The following is a 16,206-nucleotide window of genomic DNA, read 5'->3' as shown; positions in this document are numbered from 1 at the left end:
TGATGGTTTGGGTTGGAAGTTCCAGCCCCCTGCCATGGGCAGGAACACCTTCCACTAGACCAGGTTTGTATGTGAGGAATGGAAAATCGCTGAGCTGATTATTTCTGGTTTGATGTGGTGGACATCAAGAGTTAGGTGCTTTTCTAAGGATAATTTCAGTTTTCAGTATTGGGAATGAACAGGAATCTGCGTGTTTCGCTGCAGGATGTTTTCTAACTGGATTTGTATCCTTTTTAGAGGAGTTTAAAGAGAAGGAACTGTGTAGAAGCACTTTAAAAACATCCCTAAGTGAAACTTGGAATTTGTATCTCTTTGTAATAGGTACTTAGAAACTCTGTCATAGAGTTCAGTTGTGGCCGCAGGTTGTGGTGGGCAGAGGCACTTCTTGCATCTCTGTGTGTGTTGTTCCAGTTTCCTCCTTTATAGTAACTAATGTGAAACGCCACCTGAAGGTTAGCAAGGACTTTGTGCAGGTGGTGGTTGTTGGGTCGAGTCAGAGATACCCGAGTGCTCTCAAAACTGGAGAGAGGGATGATTCTGATGTTCTTTGGGTTTCAGTAACTGATCCAGGAATGTTACTGACTGACTTGTAGCAGCAGTAAGAGGACACTGGTGGGACTGAGCTGGCTTACCCAGAGGGAACTGTTCCTTTAAACAGTATCCCAACTAGTAAGTGCCAGGATCCTGGGAGACATCAGAGAGACATTGTATTAGTTCAGCTTTCTAAGAAGTTTTAAGTACTCATAAACAGCCCATAAAACTCTAATTTGCTGCTTTGAGCACAGCAGTGTGTGTTTGTCGAGTACTGCTGGTGCTGCAGGAATGGCCAGAGGAGGGAAGGGTCTGATTTGCTGGGCACAAACAGAAGCTTGTGGTTGACAGTACTTCAAACTGCTACACGAGTGGCAAGTGCAGAGCTTCATTGTTGCAGCTCAGTGTGCTTCAGGCTGTTGGAATTCAATGTGTGCAGAATTCCCCGTGGATCCTGGACTGCCTCCGGTATCCCACACATGGGTGGGATGAACCAGGCTGCCTGTTGCCACTTGGAGAAGCCAGAGACCTGAACTTGTGGAGCTCTCTCTGCCTCTGGGGAGTCACTGCAGAGTGACCTTCACGTAAGCACACCCTGCTGATGATTCCCACAGCCAGGCCCGACCCAGGAGGGAATCACCATCAGCGTCCGCGGTCCAGCTGCGGGAGACAGGTGCTCCCGCGCTTGCGAGCAGCGGGAACCCCACCCGCTTATCAGCAGGATGCGCTTGTGCTGAACAATGCTCTCAGCGCGGCCGGGTTCCGGCCCCGCGTTCCTGGGGGTCCCGGTGGCCCGCCCCGCGGAGCTGACGGCAGGTGAGGGCGGAGGCAGGGCCGCGGCCGCGCCGCCCGCGCTCACTCCGCATGCCCGGCGCTCGGACATGCTCACTAGCTGCACGGCGCGGCGCGGGCTCCCGTGGGCAGTCGCCGCCGAGGCGCTGGCGGAGCCGCCGCAGGGCCCCGAGCAGCGCGTCCCGGGGGGCGCGGAGCGCAGGTGAGCGCGGTGCGGAGCGGCGGGACGGGCGCTGGGACCCTCGGGACGGGGGCCGGGCGCGGGGAGCGGTGACCGCGGCCGCACATCCGCCGCCCCTGAGCTCATTGGGGAGCGCCGGGGCTCGGGCACATGGCCGCGGGTCGGGGGCTGCGCCGGGGAGGGAGCCGGGGCGGTACCGGACGGCGCCCTAGGGAAGGGAGGGAGGACGGACACATAGAGAGGCAGACGGACGGACAGAGACAGCCGCGGCTTGGCCGTGCCCCCGAAGTCAGCGACCTTCCCGGAAACTAACATTTCCACGGTAGAAACAAATGACCCTTTGAGAGCAGCCGGCATCCTGGCTCCGGCAGCACGGAGCGCTCCCTGCCCTCCCCTTCCGTAGCGTTACTGAAACACGCTCCGGTAACGCTTCCCTCTCAGGATCCCAAACGCTCCTGCCTGGGACGGGGCGAGCTCTGCCGAGGCAGGAGGAAGGTTGGAGCGGAGACGGGGCCGTGTCGCTGCCCGTGTGCTCGGGAGGACCTGCCCGGTTCTCCTAAAGAAATGCTTTCTGTCCATACCGAACTTGTTCTGTACGTTCTTATGCTGCTGTGTGTTTATGGGCGGTATGATAGTGCTTCATACTACAACAATTCTGCCTTTATATATGCTGGAATAGTTCTTCCTCATTTGCTAGTGCATGCACAGGTGCCTAAAAGCGCTTTGTGAAGAAAGCTCCTTGTTCTTAGTCTTCTTATAGGTTTTGAACGCTGTAACTTCTCCATCTTAGACCACAGGTCTGCACCCCACTTACACTCAAGGGTCTCCATCTGTTGTGCTTCTTGCTATGCCGCTTTTCCCCTTATCGTAATATACCTAGCACTTAATTGGTTTAAGTGACAGGGATCTGTGGAAGGAATCTGGCTCTGGGCAGAATGAATGTCTCATTCTAGTAACGTGAACATTCCACGTAAGCTGGCTTGATCTGCATCTCATGCTTGGGAGGGTTACAGAAGGAAAGTGATTGTGAGATGCAGTACAGAGATTATTGTCGTATTTATTTCTTCTATGGCTGTTGCTAGAGGCGGAAAGCTTCTCTGGAACAACTTGTAGGTGGCAGCTGCCTGGTTTTAGGGTTTTAGATAGTGACAAATGAGTAAATGTGCTTGGTTGGTGGGACAAGCTGTGAAAGCAGCGCCACATCTTAGAGTAAGTGGGAAGAAAAGCAGTAGTGTTTCATCTCCTTTTGGAGCAATAGACAGTTACCAGTTGTCAGCACCTTTTCAGAATCTACTTAAGGTTTGCAGAACTTAAGAGTTCTTAAGTTTTAAGTAAGCCCTGATATGGCAACCACTGTCATACTACTGAGGGATTTTCAGTGATGATAGTGGGTGTAATCCGGTGTTGTAGGGAGGGGCTGTGTAAATATAAATCTCTTCTGTTGTGCCTGGCAGGGACCAATGGAGTGCTGGGCTGTGCTCATCTGTTATCATGGTATGAAGGATGGATAGGTGTAGGTGTCTTTATGCAGAGGTAAGGTGGTTTTAGCCTTGTTCCAGTAGTATTCAGACACTTGGGATTTTCCTGTTGTTTGTAGTGTCATGTTCTTATGGGACTCAGCTTTGCTGTGCTGGGAATTGCTTTCTAGGAAGTGTACAGATTGCTTTATCACTATCAAAACAGTCTGCACCAAATGCAGGAGAAACCAACTGCAGCAGCTGGTCACAGTCACAGAGCAACATCTGAACTGCGTCTCCCGTGGGCTTCAGTCCATTCCCTGCTCCCTCAGCCGAGTGCTCTTACCTGGCAGTTCTGAATAGTTCCAGCATGGAAAATGTTGAGGATCACTGAGCTGGAGCACTTTGCCTCCCAGGTTGGAGGAAGAATGGGTGAGGGATGTGCACAGCGTGCTTTCAAGTAACTAATGCCTTCTGTAGGACAAATTTACACTTGGGTTACTGGTGCTGCAGAAAACGTGAAGTGCAGTGTGTTTTCCTAGGGATGGTGTGTCCTACTGCCCTGTGTAAGTGATGCGAGTGGAACTAAATCACTTGTCCCCTCATACAAGCTAAAGAACTGTTTGTAAAGGCTTGTTTGTGTGTTCCTAAAACGTTGCTGTAGGGAAAACCATTTGTATTGTGCTTTGGCTTACCTGTATCAATGACAGCCAGATGTGGTTCACTTCTTAGAACTGATCCAAGTGGAAATAAAGCAGGCAAAACAAATAGGGAATTCCTCTGGAGCAGCTTGTGGTGTGAGCATGTGAACATCTCTGCCTGCACAGGAAGAAATGGCTGGGATCAGGTGGGGACTGCCCTGGTGGTAGCAGCAAAGCTTTGTACTGGCATAAAGTGATTGCAATTACAGCATGTTTGTCTTCCATTAGGGGTTTTACTGTGTTATACACTGCTTTATAACCAACTCCTGAGTGATGTGGTTGGCTTTCACTAGGATTACTACCCCTGACTTTGACAGAAACCGTGCACCTCACCTTCTGCCACCTTTTCTGGTGGATGAGGTTTGCAGGGTTGTCTTTGTGAGACTGTGGCAGTTATTTTCCTGCCTGGAGGGAGCCACTTGGACTGATGGAATTATTTCCCTGCTGGAGCATATCCTGTGCCCTCCTCTGCATACCTTACTCCTTGTTGATGCATCAGCAGGGTAAGGTGGCCAGCTCTTCCCAGAAAGCATTAATAAAGATGTAAGGAAGCAGTGTGGGTAGATTTGAAAGCCTAAGTACATTTGTAATGACAGAATGTTCCGAGTGGACAAATCTCAAGTCGTTTGTTGCAACTGAGTCATGTTCTGTGGGGATGGCAGGTATGGTAGTCTTCAAAGCCCTGCCCTGTGTTACTTAAATGCTCTTCAAGGAACAGCAGGGCCAGTACCTTGTCTGTTAATATATATCTTCAGTGTAGTCTGGCCTATATTAAATCCCTGTACTGGAAGGCAATAAAGGTTAGTATTTAGAACTCCTGGGACGCTCGTGCATGCATGGCTGGCTCTTCCTGGCAGCTCTTTAGGAAAGTACTCGGTCACATGCAGGGACAGGACAAGGGGAATGGCTTTAACCTGCCAGAGGGGAGACTGAGATGAGCTCTTAGGCAGAAGCTCCTCCCTGTGAGGGTGCTGAGGCGCTGGCACAGGGTGCCCAGAGAAGCTGTGGCTGCCCCATCCCTGGCAGTGTTCAAGGCCAGGTTGGACACAGGGGCTTGGAGCAAGCTGCTCGAGTGGAAGGTGTCCCTGCCTGTGGCAGGGGTTGGGGCTGGATGACCTTTAAGGTCCCTTCCAACCCAAACCATCTGTGATTCTAAATGAACAGCCTCACTGGGACACTCGCAGCCCTTTAACCAGTACATTGACCTTGGTCCAGCTTGGCCACCGCCCTTCCTGTGATTCAGTTCAGCTCCTGATAATAAATGCACATAGATTTTTAGCATTTGGCAGTACCTTTGGACTGCTGCAATATTTGCCTTGTAGGCAGCAAGGTCCTGGGGCTGCGAGATACACCAGCCTGCAGTTATTGGGAAGTTCCGTTACCAGATGGGCAGTGTCATTGTTAGTGGCAAAGAATGTCAAAATGTGTTCTGATTTTAGCCAGAAAATGGATAGTCTGTGAATGACAAAAAAATCATCCATCTGTGCTGTCTAAAAAGATAATTTCTTTTTCCTTTCTCTATAACAGAGCTTTGTCAAATCACTGCTAAGCAAAAAGATGCATGTGGATAAAGCCACAGTTTTGCTGTTGGGATGCAGACTGGACCTTACAAGCTACAGCTACTTTAAAAGGCTGTGCCTTTAAATTTATGTTGGCAGTTTCTTCTGAAGGCAGTTTAAAGTTTACTGGGGACATTTGACTCTGCATTTCCTCGTAGTGTTCTTGCATCTGACTGGAGATTTCACCCTTACAAAAGGCAATAGAGATGTGGCCCTAATCTTTGAGATGATGTGGACTCATGGCTGGAGAAACAGCCTTTGTAGTGGTTTTAAGGCTTCTGGGAAACCTTTGTGCCTTAGCAGCTGAGGTTGCATTTCATTAGTTAGAGTGATCTGTGGTGCCTGATGCCAGCTGACAATCACCAGGTGTACTGGGCCATTTTACTAATGAAGAGGAGGATTATGGAAGGAGGTGTAATTCAACGAGAGAACAGTGTCAGAGGATATTGGTGAGCTTACAACTGCGTTTTTCTTCTTCATTACCATATAGTCAATATATCCTGGTTGTCTTTCTGTCTGTGTTCATTAACACCTGCTCTAAATGGGCTATTCCTGCCCAAGAAAGAATCGTCTTTACATCAGAGTTATAATGACAAACTGAGACCAGAAACTCTGCTCTTACTGCTCATTGTTTGTGGCTGAAGGGTCCAATTAAGTCAATGTCCAGTTCTGTCCTAAGGAGACAGTGATCTGTTTAGCTTTTGAGCCAATTAAATTCCACTGAAACAGTAGAACTGGCACCACAGAAGTAGGAGGAAAACTATTTTCCATCCTGAAGTGTGTCTTTGTGTAGTTGCTGTGAGTTGGGTCTTTTCAACTCGCTAACAGTAACTAATAACTTCTACATTATACAGCCCACACTGAGTCATTGTTTACTCAGGGAAATGACTCTCAACAGCCAGACTTGTTTGCTAACTTTAATAACTGCAGTATGCACTTCCACACATCACAAGGCAACACACCGTCATCAACATCTTGAAACCAAAAGCTGATACAGACACCAGCACACAACCTTCTGTTAACGAACAGTAGTGCTGCAGTTCAGGTTCTGACTGCAGCAAAGGCTGATGAGTCCAATGGTGCAGTTTTGAGAAGAGGGAAGATTTCTTGCACAAAATTCTTGTTGGGTTGTTTTTTTCCTAGAGTTTTATTGACCTTTCCAAATTAGAGACCAGGGAAGTCTCTGTCCACACTGCTTGTTGTTTGAAATAACAGCTTGTCTTATGCTCTGAGGACTTTTGGAGGCTGTTCAAAATTGCCTCTTCTGCAGCTTGGGAGGGAAAGCCACACCTTTGCACCAGGAAGCCAGGAATTCCTTCTCTGGCAGAGCTGGAACTTAGACAGCAAAGCAGATGTTTCTTCTGCCTTATGTGAACACTAAGTTCAGCTGTGAGTAGTTTTCTTCCCTCTTTACCTGCTGGTTTGTGTTAGCACCTTACTGTGTCACGGGTACCTTTCCTACCCACCATTACATTTATTAAGATTACAACAACCGTCGGGGTTTGTATCCCTGATTGGTTTTGGTGTACAGACCAAGCAATGCCAAGTGCACACAATGCAATATAATCAGCTTTCTCCATTGCTTTGTTTCTGTGGGAATGAAGTGGGGGCAGCTGAGTGTGCCTGGCTCATGTGGGAAGGGTGTTTGGACCATTCAAATGCAACTTTGAAGCTGTTTCTTCCTTTTGGGTTGATGGATTTCTGAATTCTACGCTCAGTTCTCTTGTTTTCCTTCCGAGCTACAAAGCACCACGTAACTAAAACAATATTGCAGCTTGGAAGAGAGAATCCAGAGCAATATGAGCACTGGAAAAGCAGAGTAATGTATCATGAGGAGCTCCTATCTATTGCACCTTTCCAAAACCAACAAACAAAGTCAAGTGCCTGTCACATTTCTCAAGTAAGCCGGACGCTGCATTTGAAACAGTGTATTCAAATTGGACATGCTTGATTTCTCCACGAGGCCCAGGCTTTTGAGGGCACAATTTTGTTTGAAATAGAAAGGAAAACTTAAGGTCTTGTATGAAAATGAGGGCAAATACAAAATATGTGACTTCCAACATCCCCATTTTATTTGTGCGTGGATTTCTTCCCTCTTATGGGAGGGAATCGACAGCAGAGAAGCACAGCCCGTGTTTTTGTGTGCCTGGTCATAGCACTCTGTGGGAATGCAGATGCCTTTAATCTTGCTGATCTTCTGTCTGGAAAGCTGCTGGATAGGAACTGGGAGCAGCTTCTGGAGCTGTTCGCAAAGCTGGAACATCTATATTTGTTTAAACAAGGATTGTTGGAGTCCTTAGAACACTGAAGAAAAGCATGTGAAGACACAATGCTCTGAGCACAACCTCTTCTGTTTTTGCTTGATAAAATTAAAGAAAACATGGGCTGATGACTACGGACCATTTATATATTTGGGTTAAGCTTTCAGATGTTGTCCCACGTATAAACTGATCTGAGATAACTGTGTCCTGATCCAATGAAGAAGTATAAAGGAAAGGATAAAGATGAGCTGCTCTTCCTGGAGACTGCTGCAGTGACCACCTTGAAACTTTCCTTTACTGTATCAGTGAGAGCTACCAGAGCAGGGATGGCTGGAGCTGTGAGCCTTGCAGGTAGAGAGTGCTGGGAGTGAGTACTTGTGACACATTGGTCATGATGGCACCACATGATGAGGAAATGCTGCAAGAGATGCAGAGTTCTGTATGCAAAATCCCCTTGCAGAGCCAAAGGGGGGTGTTTGATCTCTCTTTAAGCTGCAGCCTGACTGGTTGCCAAGTGTCTGTTTCTGCTCTGATGATTCCGTGTCTAGGTGGAGACATCGTGGAGCTCCTTCAGCCTGGAACATACTCACCTGCCAGCTGCTGCTCTCCAAACCACTTCCCTGCTTCAGCTTGCAATGGGAGGAATATTCCACAAAGTAGCTCTGTGTAGGATGGGAATGTGAACTATGTCCAGGCTGAAGTCCATGGAACTCAAAAGCTGCACTCATGTAACTGTTTACGTCTTTCTAGAGGCTTCAGTTCAGTTGGCTCTTTGTCACTGAATGCATTTCTGTGCCATCAGAAATAGGGAGCACGTGAAAAGACCACGTTATCACCTGAGTGGAAGTGGGGAGTGGAAGAAAATCAGTGTTGCTGTACATTGAGTGCATATGTTTGGAAAGAAATCATTTCCAAGCATTGTACAAGCAAGCTGTTATTTTCCAAGTGAAAGCTTTGTTGTAGCAAATCTTACTTTTATTTTGGATAGGCTGGAAAGGTAAATTCTGGTATAAAGGTCTAAAAGTAGCTGTCAGCTTGGTACCTTCCTGGTTTGAGTGGTGAATTTCTCTGGCTGATCTCTAGCACTGTGCTGAACTCTGGAAAGTGCTTTTCAGGCCACACTTTCACTGGCCCCAAACCACATTATCTTAATTACAAACCACTTAGCTGATGGTGAGTCAACACAAATGTGACATGGTGCTTGTTACAGTAGATCAGTCAGTGTTTAGTGCGGGCTGGGTAGAGATCTATGGATTGATAGGGAATGGAAGGGTTCATTTGGGTCAGTCAGTGGCACAGGGACGCGTGGAGTGAGCTCCTCCCTCCTGTGTGCAGTCAGAGTCCAGCCTCATCAGCCCTCATTTTTAAGTGTCAGTTGTTCACAGTCCTGTTGAGTATCAGACCAGTGTTAGCTGTGTGATTCTGCTGGCAAATCTGGTGGGACACATACCCATGTGCACCAGGTAATTTATATTGCTGATTCCCTGATTGTGGAACATTATGACTGACTGTAGTCTGTGGCATTCATGGGCTTGTCCTGGAGGCTGCTGGTGGTGACAATGCATCGCTTCCCATTGAGTGTTTGGAGGCATGTGTGTGTGTAAGAGCAGAGGATGAAGCAAGCAAGCAGAGCAGCAGAGCTTCATCCACACCACTCTTACTGAAATGCCCTTTCTTTACCTGTCTGCCAGGAGGGTGTATTCCCGCAGTAACTGATGTGAGCTTATACTGCCATGAAGTTCTGTTTAAATTGGTTTTGCTGTAGTTCTCCACTCCCTGCACCAGCATCCATTTGACCCTTTGGTGAATCACCTGAAACCAAGTTTGGAATACAGTGATGAAGTAAAAAGGACTCTTCTGTTTGATTAGTTCCCTGTCTCATGACAGAGCTGGGCAGATCTCAGTCGCAGGACAGAGGAGGGGGAGGACCAGGATAAGCACAGCTGGGCTTATCCTGCATCACAGTCCACTTACAGCCTTACTCTAACACTTTGGAGGACACATTCTGTGCTCTTTTCATCTTGGACAAGTGCTTGGAACGGGGTGCTGGGGGAATGATGGCTTGTGTTGCTGTTCTTATGCTACTGGGTTGTAATCCTTGAACTCAGTGGTAGTGAGGAGTTTGCTAGAAGGTTCTGCAGTCACACTGGGGGTACTTTTGTGCCCTGGTGTGTGGGTGATTATCACTAAACCTTCCCAGCCTGTGGCTGTGGAGCTAGGCCAGATGTTTGGAACATAAATGGTAATCAGTTGTCTTCTAAATGTTGGCTTTATTGAGGTTTCTAAATAAAATAGAATGCACTATCTCCACTCCACTTCTTGCAGTGGGGATTCCCAAGCTATAATACCTATTATAGCTCCTGAGCAGTGCAGTAACCATCTGCCCATGGAGTGCCTGCAGTGCTGTTGCCCATTACATGGTTATCAGGTCAGGAACGGAGAGCACTGGCACAGACAGCTGGGGTGAGCACGCTGAGACACTGAGCCAAGGGAAGCTGGTGTCTGTTCTGCTTCTTGCCAGAGTAGCATGCAGAGTGCCTGAGTTCCAAGCAGGGAGCCCACATCAGCACGTCAGTTGGGTGCTGATGTCTGGAGTGTTTTGCTCCCTCTGGAGCAGATGCACCTCTGCTGCTTCCCGGAGTGTTTGTGGAAGAAGGTTGGAAGAGCCAGTGCAATGGGAGCCTGGAAGGAGGACACCCTGCCCAGCTGGGTATGCAGGCATCATAGTATGGTTTGTGTTGGAAGGGACCTTAAAGCTCACCCAGCTCCAACCCCTGCCCCGGGCAGGGACACCTTCCACTAGAGCAGCTTGCTCCAAGCCCCTGTGTCCAACCTGGCCTTGAACACTGCCAGGGATGGGGCAGCCACAGCTTCTCTGGGCACCCTGTGCCAGCGCCTCAGCACCCTCACAGGGAAGAGCTTCTGCCTAAGAGCTCATCTCAGTCTCCCCTCTGGCAGGTTAAAGCCATTCCCCTTGTCCTGTCCCTGCAGGCCCTTGTCCAAAGCCCCTCTTCAGCTTTCTTGTCAGTGCCCTTTAGGCACTGGAAGATGCTTTAAGGTCTCAGAGCTTTCCTAGGCTGAGTGCTCACTTTTGCACTGTTCTCCCATGGCTCTAAAGATTCAAAGAACTTTTGGGCCCTGTGGGGCTTTGGCAAGGTATCTCTGTGGGGCAGTAGGACAAGGTTACTCATTTGTGGCATCTGAGCATGATGTGATCGACACAGGCAGAAAGGGTGAGGGAGAAGGAAATAATTTTGCTGCCAAAACCTTTCGTGCGAGAGGTTGGATCTGGACGTGTGCCCTTTCTGGGTGTACACGCAGGTTCCTGCAATCTGTAGCTGCTGTTGCTGTCACCACCAGTAGTGGCACCCAAGTAAACAAAATTGAGGAATGCCATCCTGCAATAGGAACTTCAAGAGGCTATTTCTAGATGGAATTGAAGCTCCATGTTATTTAGTGGACTGTAGCTTCATTGTGAGGGCAGAAGGCAACCCAAAGTGGTTTGGACTGGAATTCTTTATAGAGTATTGTTGCTAATGCTGTAGTGGGCAGCTGGATTGAGCTATTTTGGAGCTCTACTCCTTTTTGATACCATACTAGCACTCTTGTTGAAGAGGCTTCATAACAAGTTGGCAGTGGTTGGTGCAAGCCCATATTTTTAGATGTTCTGTTGATATTCCCCCTCCCCCCCCCCAAATATATTCTGGCAAAAGACAAAGAAACAACTTTAGAATCTGTATACTAAATATCCCCCAGCAGGTAAGCTGGAGCAGCAGAGGTAGCAATGGGTTAGCACCTGGGTTAGTGAGTTTTGGAATGATGAGGCTCAGCTTTGCAGGAAGGGCAATACCTGCATGTAGCTACTCCTGTGACCCATCAGCTGTTCCAGCAGACAAGTGCGTGCTGCCCATCACGGATACAGGAATCCCAAGAACGTGAAGGACTCTGGAATCCCAGCTCTGTGTGCCTGCCCTTCCCCTCCTCCTCCAGGGGCTAGTGGAAGCAGGAAAGGAGGTCAGGTTTGAAATCCAAAGAGGAGGAATTTGTGAGTATATAGCAGATAATGCCCATCATTCACTGTATTTTACCACTCCCCCCGCATTGTGGAAAGTATGATTAAAGTCAGCCGCTCCGCCCTGGTTGTCTGAACCTCATACATGCCTCCCAAATGCCAGATTCTCTTCATTCCAGGCTGCTGACTTCAAGACGGACTTGCTCTGACAAGCTGGAAATGAGGACTGGCAGCTTCGTCTGCAACTCAGAGGCTTTATCTCTCTTAGACACTCTTCCTAACATTTCCCACAAACACTGTTCTGCTGGTAAGAGCTGTTGTATGCCTAGGATGCCATCAGACACTTATGAATAAAGCTTTATGTTGTGAAACTACTTAAAACAGGCAAGGAAAGCTTCCTAGAGCAGCTGGCATCAGGCCTGCGGCAGAGCTTGCTCTCCTTGTGCTTCAGCCTCATTATTTGGGGAGTGGTAGACAGAGTCAGCTCAGCCTTTTGATTGTCTTGTCCCCTTACCAAGAGCTGGTCTTTCCTTCATTCAGGTTCTATCATCCAGTCTTCATCTCCCACTCTGTTGCCACCACCTGATGATGCATTCATTGACACTGTGTTCCTTCGGTTCATCACCTCAGCCTCTCTGAACTCCCAGTTTCACTTCACCAGGCCAAGGACATGTTCTGTGACTTCTAGAGTTGATCTGGCTCCACCAGCAACTTGTGTTTCCCTCTTCTCACCTCCTGATCTTGCCTCCTGGCATTATTGCTTCACTGCTGCTTCTGCTTGATGACAGATGTGGCTGTACCCACCTGTAAGGGGTTCTTTATTGCATGTGCTTTTAAGCTGTCTGCTTATGCTGCATATTCCACTTGGAGTATTTCTACTCCCTAGGCCATCTTAATCAATTGATGAACTCAGCCTTCAATAAGTGCTTTCACAGATTGCAGCCCATTTAAGAGATGTAATAATGGTTCCAGAGAGCGTCTGTGCCAGTAATTGCAAGATGGCCAAGCTCTTCTTTGGATGTTGTTTTTGTTTCAAAATGATTATTAGAGCAAGTATCTTTTTATGTTCATATAATAGTTAACATATGAAGTTGAGATAGCCTTAACCTTGATGCAGTAAGGCATGAACCCTGATAGAAAAGTGTATCTTACATCAAATTGCAGTGATCATTATGGTTGTGACATGATTTCTGCTTAGCAGGGTATCTTGGATGTCATCATCCTCCTGCTTCAGGAGCAGCTTGCCAGTGTTAGTTTCGGTTGTGGAGGGTATGTACGTGTATATAAGACCCATCAGTATCAAATGCCTGCCCAGTACTTCACAGACTTTCCAACTGGTTGTTAATAGACAAAACTGAGGGGGTTTTGTCTGATTTTTGGGGCGGGCTGTTTCCACAGGGGCTGTGGCCTTGGCTTAGGGCCACATCACTAACCATGTTGAACAGAAAAGGGATCCATCCCACTAGTCCCAGCTCCAGATCCTCTCTCCTGACCATGGAACTGTGCTCTCTGAAGATTGTGGGGAAAAGCTGGGTGAAGCAAAAGCTCTCATTTCCCCTTATCTAGCTTAATGTGAGCAAAGAGCACACAGCTTTGATGCAGCAATACAAGAGGGTTGGAATCAGCGGTGTAGTGAGGATTCTGAACAAGAAGCCAGCATGAAAAAGCACCCATAGCATTTAACCTCTGTGTTTTATTCATCCTGGAGCAAGTGTAATTGAAAGTGACACCTCTATAATTGATGAAGTATCTTTTTACCATGTGTTTAATTACCAGTTTCAGTGTCTAGAAAGCAGCAGATCAATAATTTACAGCGATGAACTGCCCTGTGTCCCTCTGTTCTTCTAGTTCAGACATACAAACAACAGCTCCTGAAACAAACCCCCATGTTGTGATGCTTTTCTTTAGGTGATTTAAAGGATCACAGATGATGTTACCCTGGCAGTGTCTGAGAGCTGTTAGAACAGGAATTGTAAGCAAAGGAACCAAAGCTGCTGCCTGTGTTTTGTACGTATTCCTTGCGTTATAGGCTTTGATTTTAATACAACCTTTCTTGAGGCTCTTGGACCTTTCTGTCAGGTTAGAGCTCAGACTCCCTCATGGCCCTGCATCCCTCGCTTTCCCCAAGGGCACCTAGAAAATCTATACCTGTTGAATCAGAGCAAGGAAAGTGCTTCTGTCCCAGTGGGATGAGGCTTCTGACAGTTCCTCTTGTCATCCCAGCTGCTCTGGACAGGAGGGTTTCCTCAGACAGCATCAGAACAAAAGACATCCGACTTCCAAGAGATCTCCCAATCCCTAGGATGGAAGGTTTGTAGGAGCATAATGATGTCTGTATCAGCTGTAGGAATTCCTTCAGGCTCTCTCATTGGAGATCACAGCCCAGAAGTAGTTTGTGTTTATGTAGTAGATGTAAAGGGCCTGCCTGGGACTGCCTGCTTTGTCTGCCTCAGCAGGATTTGTGCGGTTTTTCAGCCACACAGTGTAGGACCATAAGTAAATCGGAGAGAGAAAGAAAGGATTCGGACCCAGCCACAGCTGGGGAATGAACGTTTCCATTCACTGCATGGGCCCATGTTTATCCAGATGTGGACCGTACGTTCCTGAGAGCCACAAAGGAAAGGGCTCCTTGGTTATTCTTTAGTGTGTGTTTTGTCTTTGGGTTTGATTAAATTGATGTCCTGATGATGCAGAAATTGCTGAAAGCACTGTGAGCAGCATAGTGCCATTCACCTGAGTGAGCAGGAAACCAAACCCATGTCTTGGAGATGAGAGATCCCTTGCAATTCAACGGGTGCTTCTGAGTTGCAAGCCAATGATTTTGATCTTGATTTAGTGCAGGTTTGATTCAATAGGAGTATCACTTTTTAATCAATATTCTGGATTGTTTGAGGAGTGCAAGCTGATGCTGGTGGATGTTGGATGGCCTTCTGTAATAATGATGTCTCTATTCTCCATGCATCCTGGAATACTTTTGCCAACATGATTGGCAGCTCATCATTCCCTGCTTACTGTTAACTAAAGATATATCTATTTGGGGATAAAACTGTTTGCAGTTCACAGGCTCTGCTCACTGGGGGATCTTTGGGGTGCTGTCAGACTGGTCAGAAGGAGATTACCTCAGACAATACCCTTCATCTGGTGGCTTTTACCCTCCTTTTCAGAAGCAACAGGGTAAAGGGAAGCAGCTCAGACATAAGCCAGCTGCAACATCATCTGTCCACGTGCTCCCTGTTGGTTGCCAGGCCTCAAGCCTGAACTGCTGCCAGAAGCCAGTCTGCACTGCGTGTCTACTCGTCTTTGGTCTGCTTTTGGAAACTGCTTAGGCCATTACTTTTAGCATAATCTGGAATTTCTACACATTGTTGGATAGTCTTATTATGGGCTCACAATCCAGTTTTACTGCAGACTGTTGTTGAAACTCTTCAACTTTTCATAAAGGACTTACGCCATGGTAATAAATGTGAAACGCTCTTTGTTCCCGTACAAAGAAGGGTTTGAAAGCAGCTCAGTCCCATATGTGTTCCTAATAGTTTCATTAGGATTTATTTATAACTTTTCACTGTCCCAAAATAACTGCCTGCCTCAGGCCAACAAAGTCAGTTTGGGACAGAGGGGAAAAGAAACCCTGGTGGAAGTACAGATTGTGCCTGTAAACTCCACGCTTGTAAATCATCAAATCAAAACCTCCTCCACTTGTTTGAATGGCTGAAGCACTGAATGTGCCCTTTCTCTGGGCTGGCAGAGTGGCTCCACACTAGTTTGTAGTTTGCTTTCAGCATTGCAAAGTTTGCATTAAAGAAGAGGCACACCCAGGAGGAAAGTAAGAACTTGTTTCTCCCAGGTATCACCGGCTCCTGGCAGCAGAGCTGAGTGTCGCAAGAGTACTTGCAGACTGGGCTAGTTCCTTCTTTTCCTTCAGGAACCTATAGACATTACATGCAGCAACCCCCTGACAGATGCCTCTGAACCATATGAAGCATTTCCCTGAATTTGGGGTTCAGATTATACTGATTTATGCTAGTATAAGCTTTCCATACTTGGCATTTTGTTATTATACAAACAGGATTGGGATGGAGGGGTAGCTGTCGGGGCATCGCTCAGGTACAAGCTGTTTCGTAACCCCCCCCCTCCAATTTCAGGCAATATATTCCATCTGTGAAATATATTCTCCCTGTGCTTTCCAGGAAAGCTTTAGCCATTTATTCTTTACTTTCCTGCCATTGGAAGCTTGAATACACTAATGTAATGTAGATATTACCTGTGCTGTGGTCTCCACAGAGCAGAAAAGTTCCTGGTTTTGACAGCAAACCGGGAGTTCAACAATAGCTTTATTCAGACCTTATGAAAAGGAAAAGCTCCACATTAACTGAAAGAAACAATTCCATGTGGCTATTTTGGAGGGAGGTATTTCCTTTCTAAGCTGTTTTCCACGGTACCAAGTGGTGTCGGTTTAGATGGGGTTTGTTTTAATGCAAAACTACATTGATGAGAGTTGTCAGTTCCAAGAAAAAAGGACAGCTTAGGACAAGTCAGTCAAGTTTAGTTGTTTCCTATAAAGCAGTCTGATAGAGTAGATAAAGCTCTTGTTTGGATTTCTGTGTGATAGGTGTTGACATGTCAGACTGCCTTCCCCTAGGCTTCAGATTTACCCTGCTACAGAAAAAGCAGCTTAAACTTAACTGGGTTGGTGTCAGTAGTTCTGAACAGGC

General features: G+C 47.3%; 1 protein-coding gene across 2 annotated transcripts in view; it reads left to right on the top strand.

The window, feature by feature from the left end:
• The first annotated feature begins 1,434 nt into the window (after positions 1 to 1,434).
• MYO1C (myosin IC) overlaps positions 1,435 to 16,206 on the top strand; it is a 50,417-nt gene continuing 35,645 nt past the window's right edge. For both annotated transcript variants that reach the window (XM_080629993.1, XM_080629992.1), the window contains exon 1: positions 1,435 to 1,525. The gene's annotated coding sequence lies outside the window, so the exon portion shown is untranslated. The remainder of the gene's footprint in view (positions 1,526 to 16,206) is intronic.

Source organism: Psittacula echo, assembly GCF_963264785.1.
Source record: "Psittacula echo genome assembly, chromosome: 15".
Classification (NCBI taxonomy): domain Eukaryota; kingdom Metazoa; phylum Chordata; class Aves; order Psittaciformes; family Psittacidae; genus Psittacula; species Psittacula echo.
Note: the sequence above shows the minus strand (reverse complement) of the source record. Positions and strands in the feature narration are given on the sequence as shown.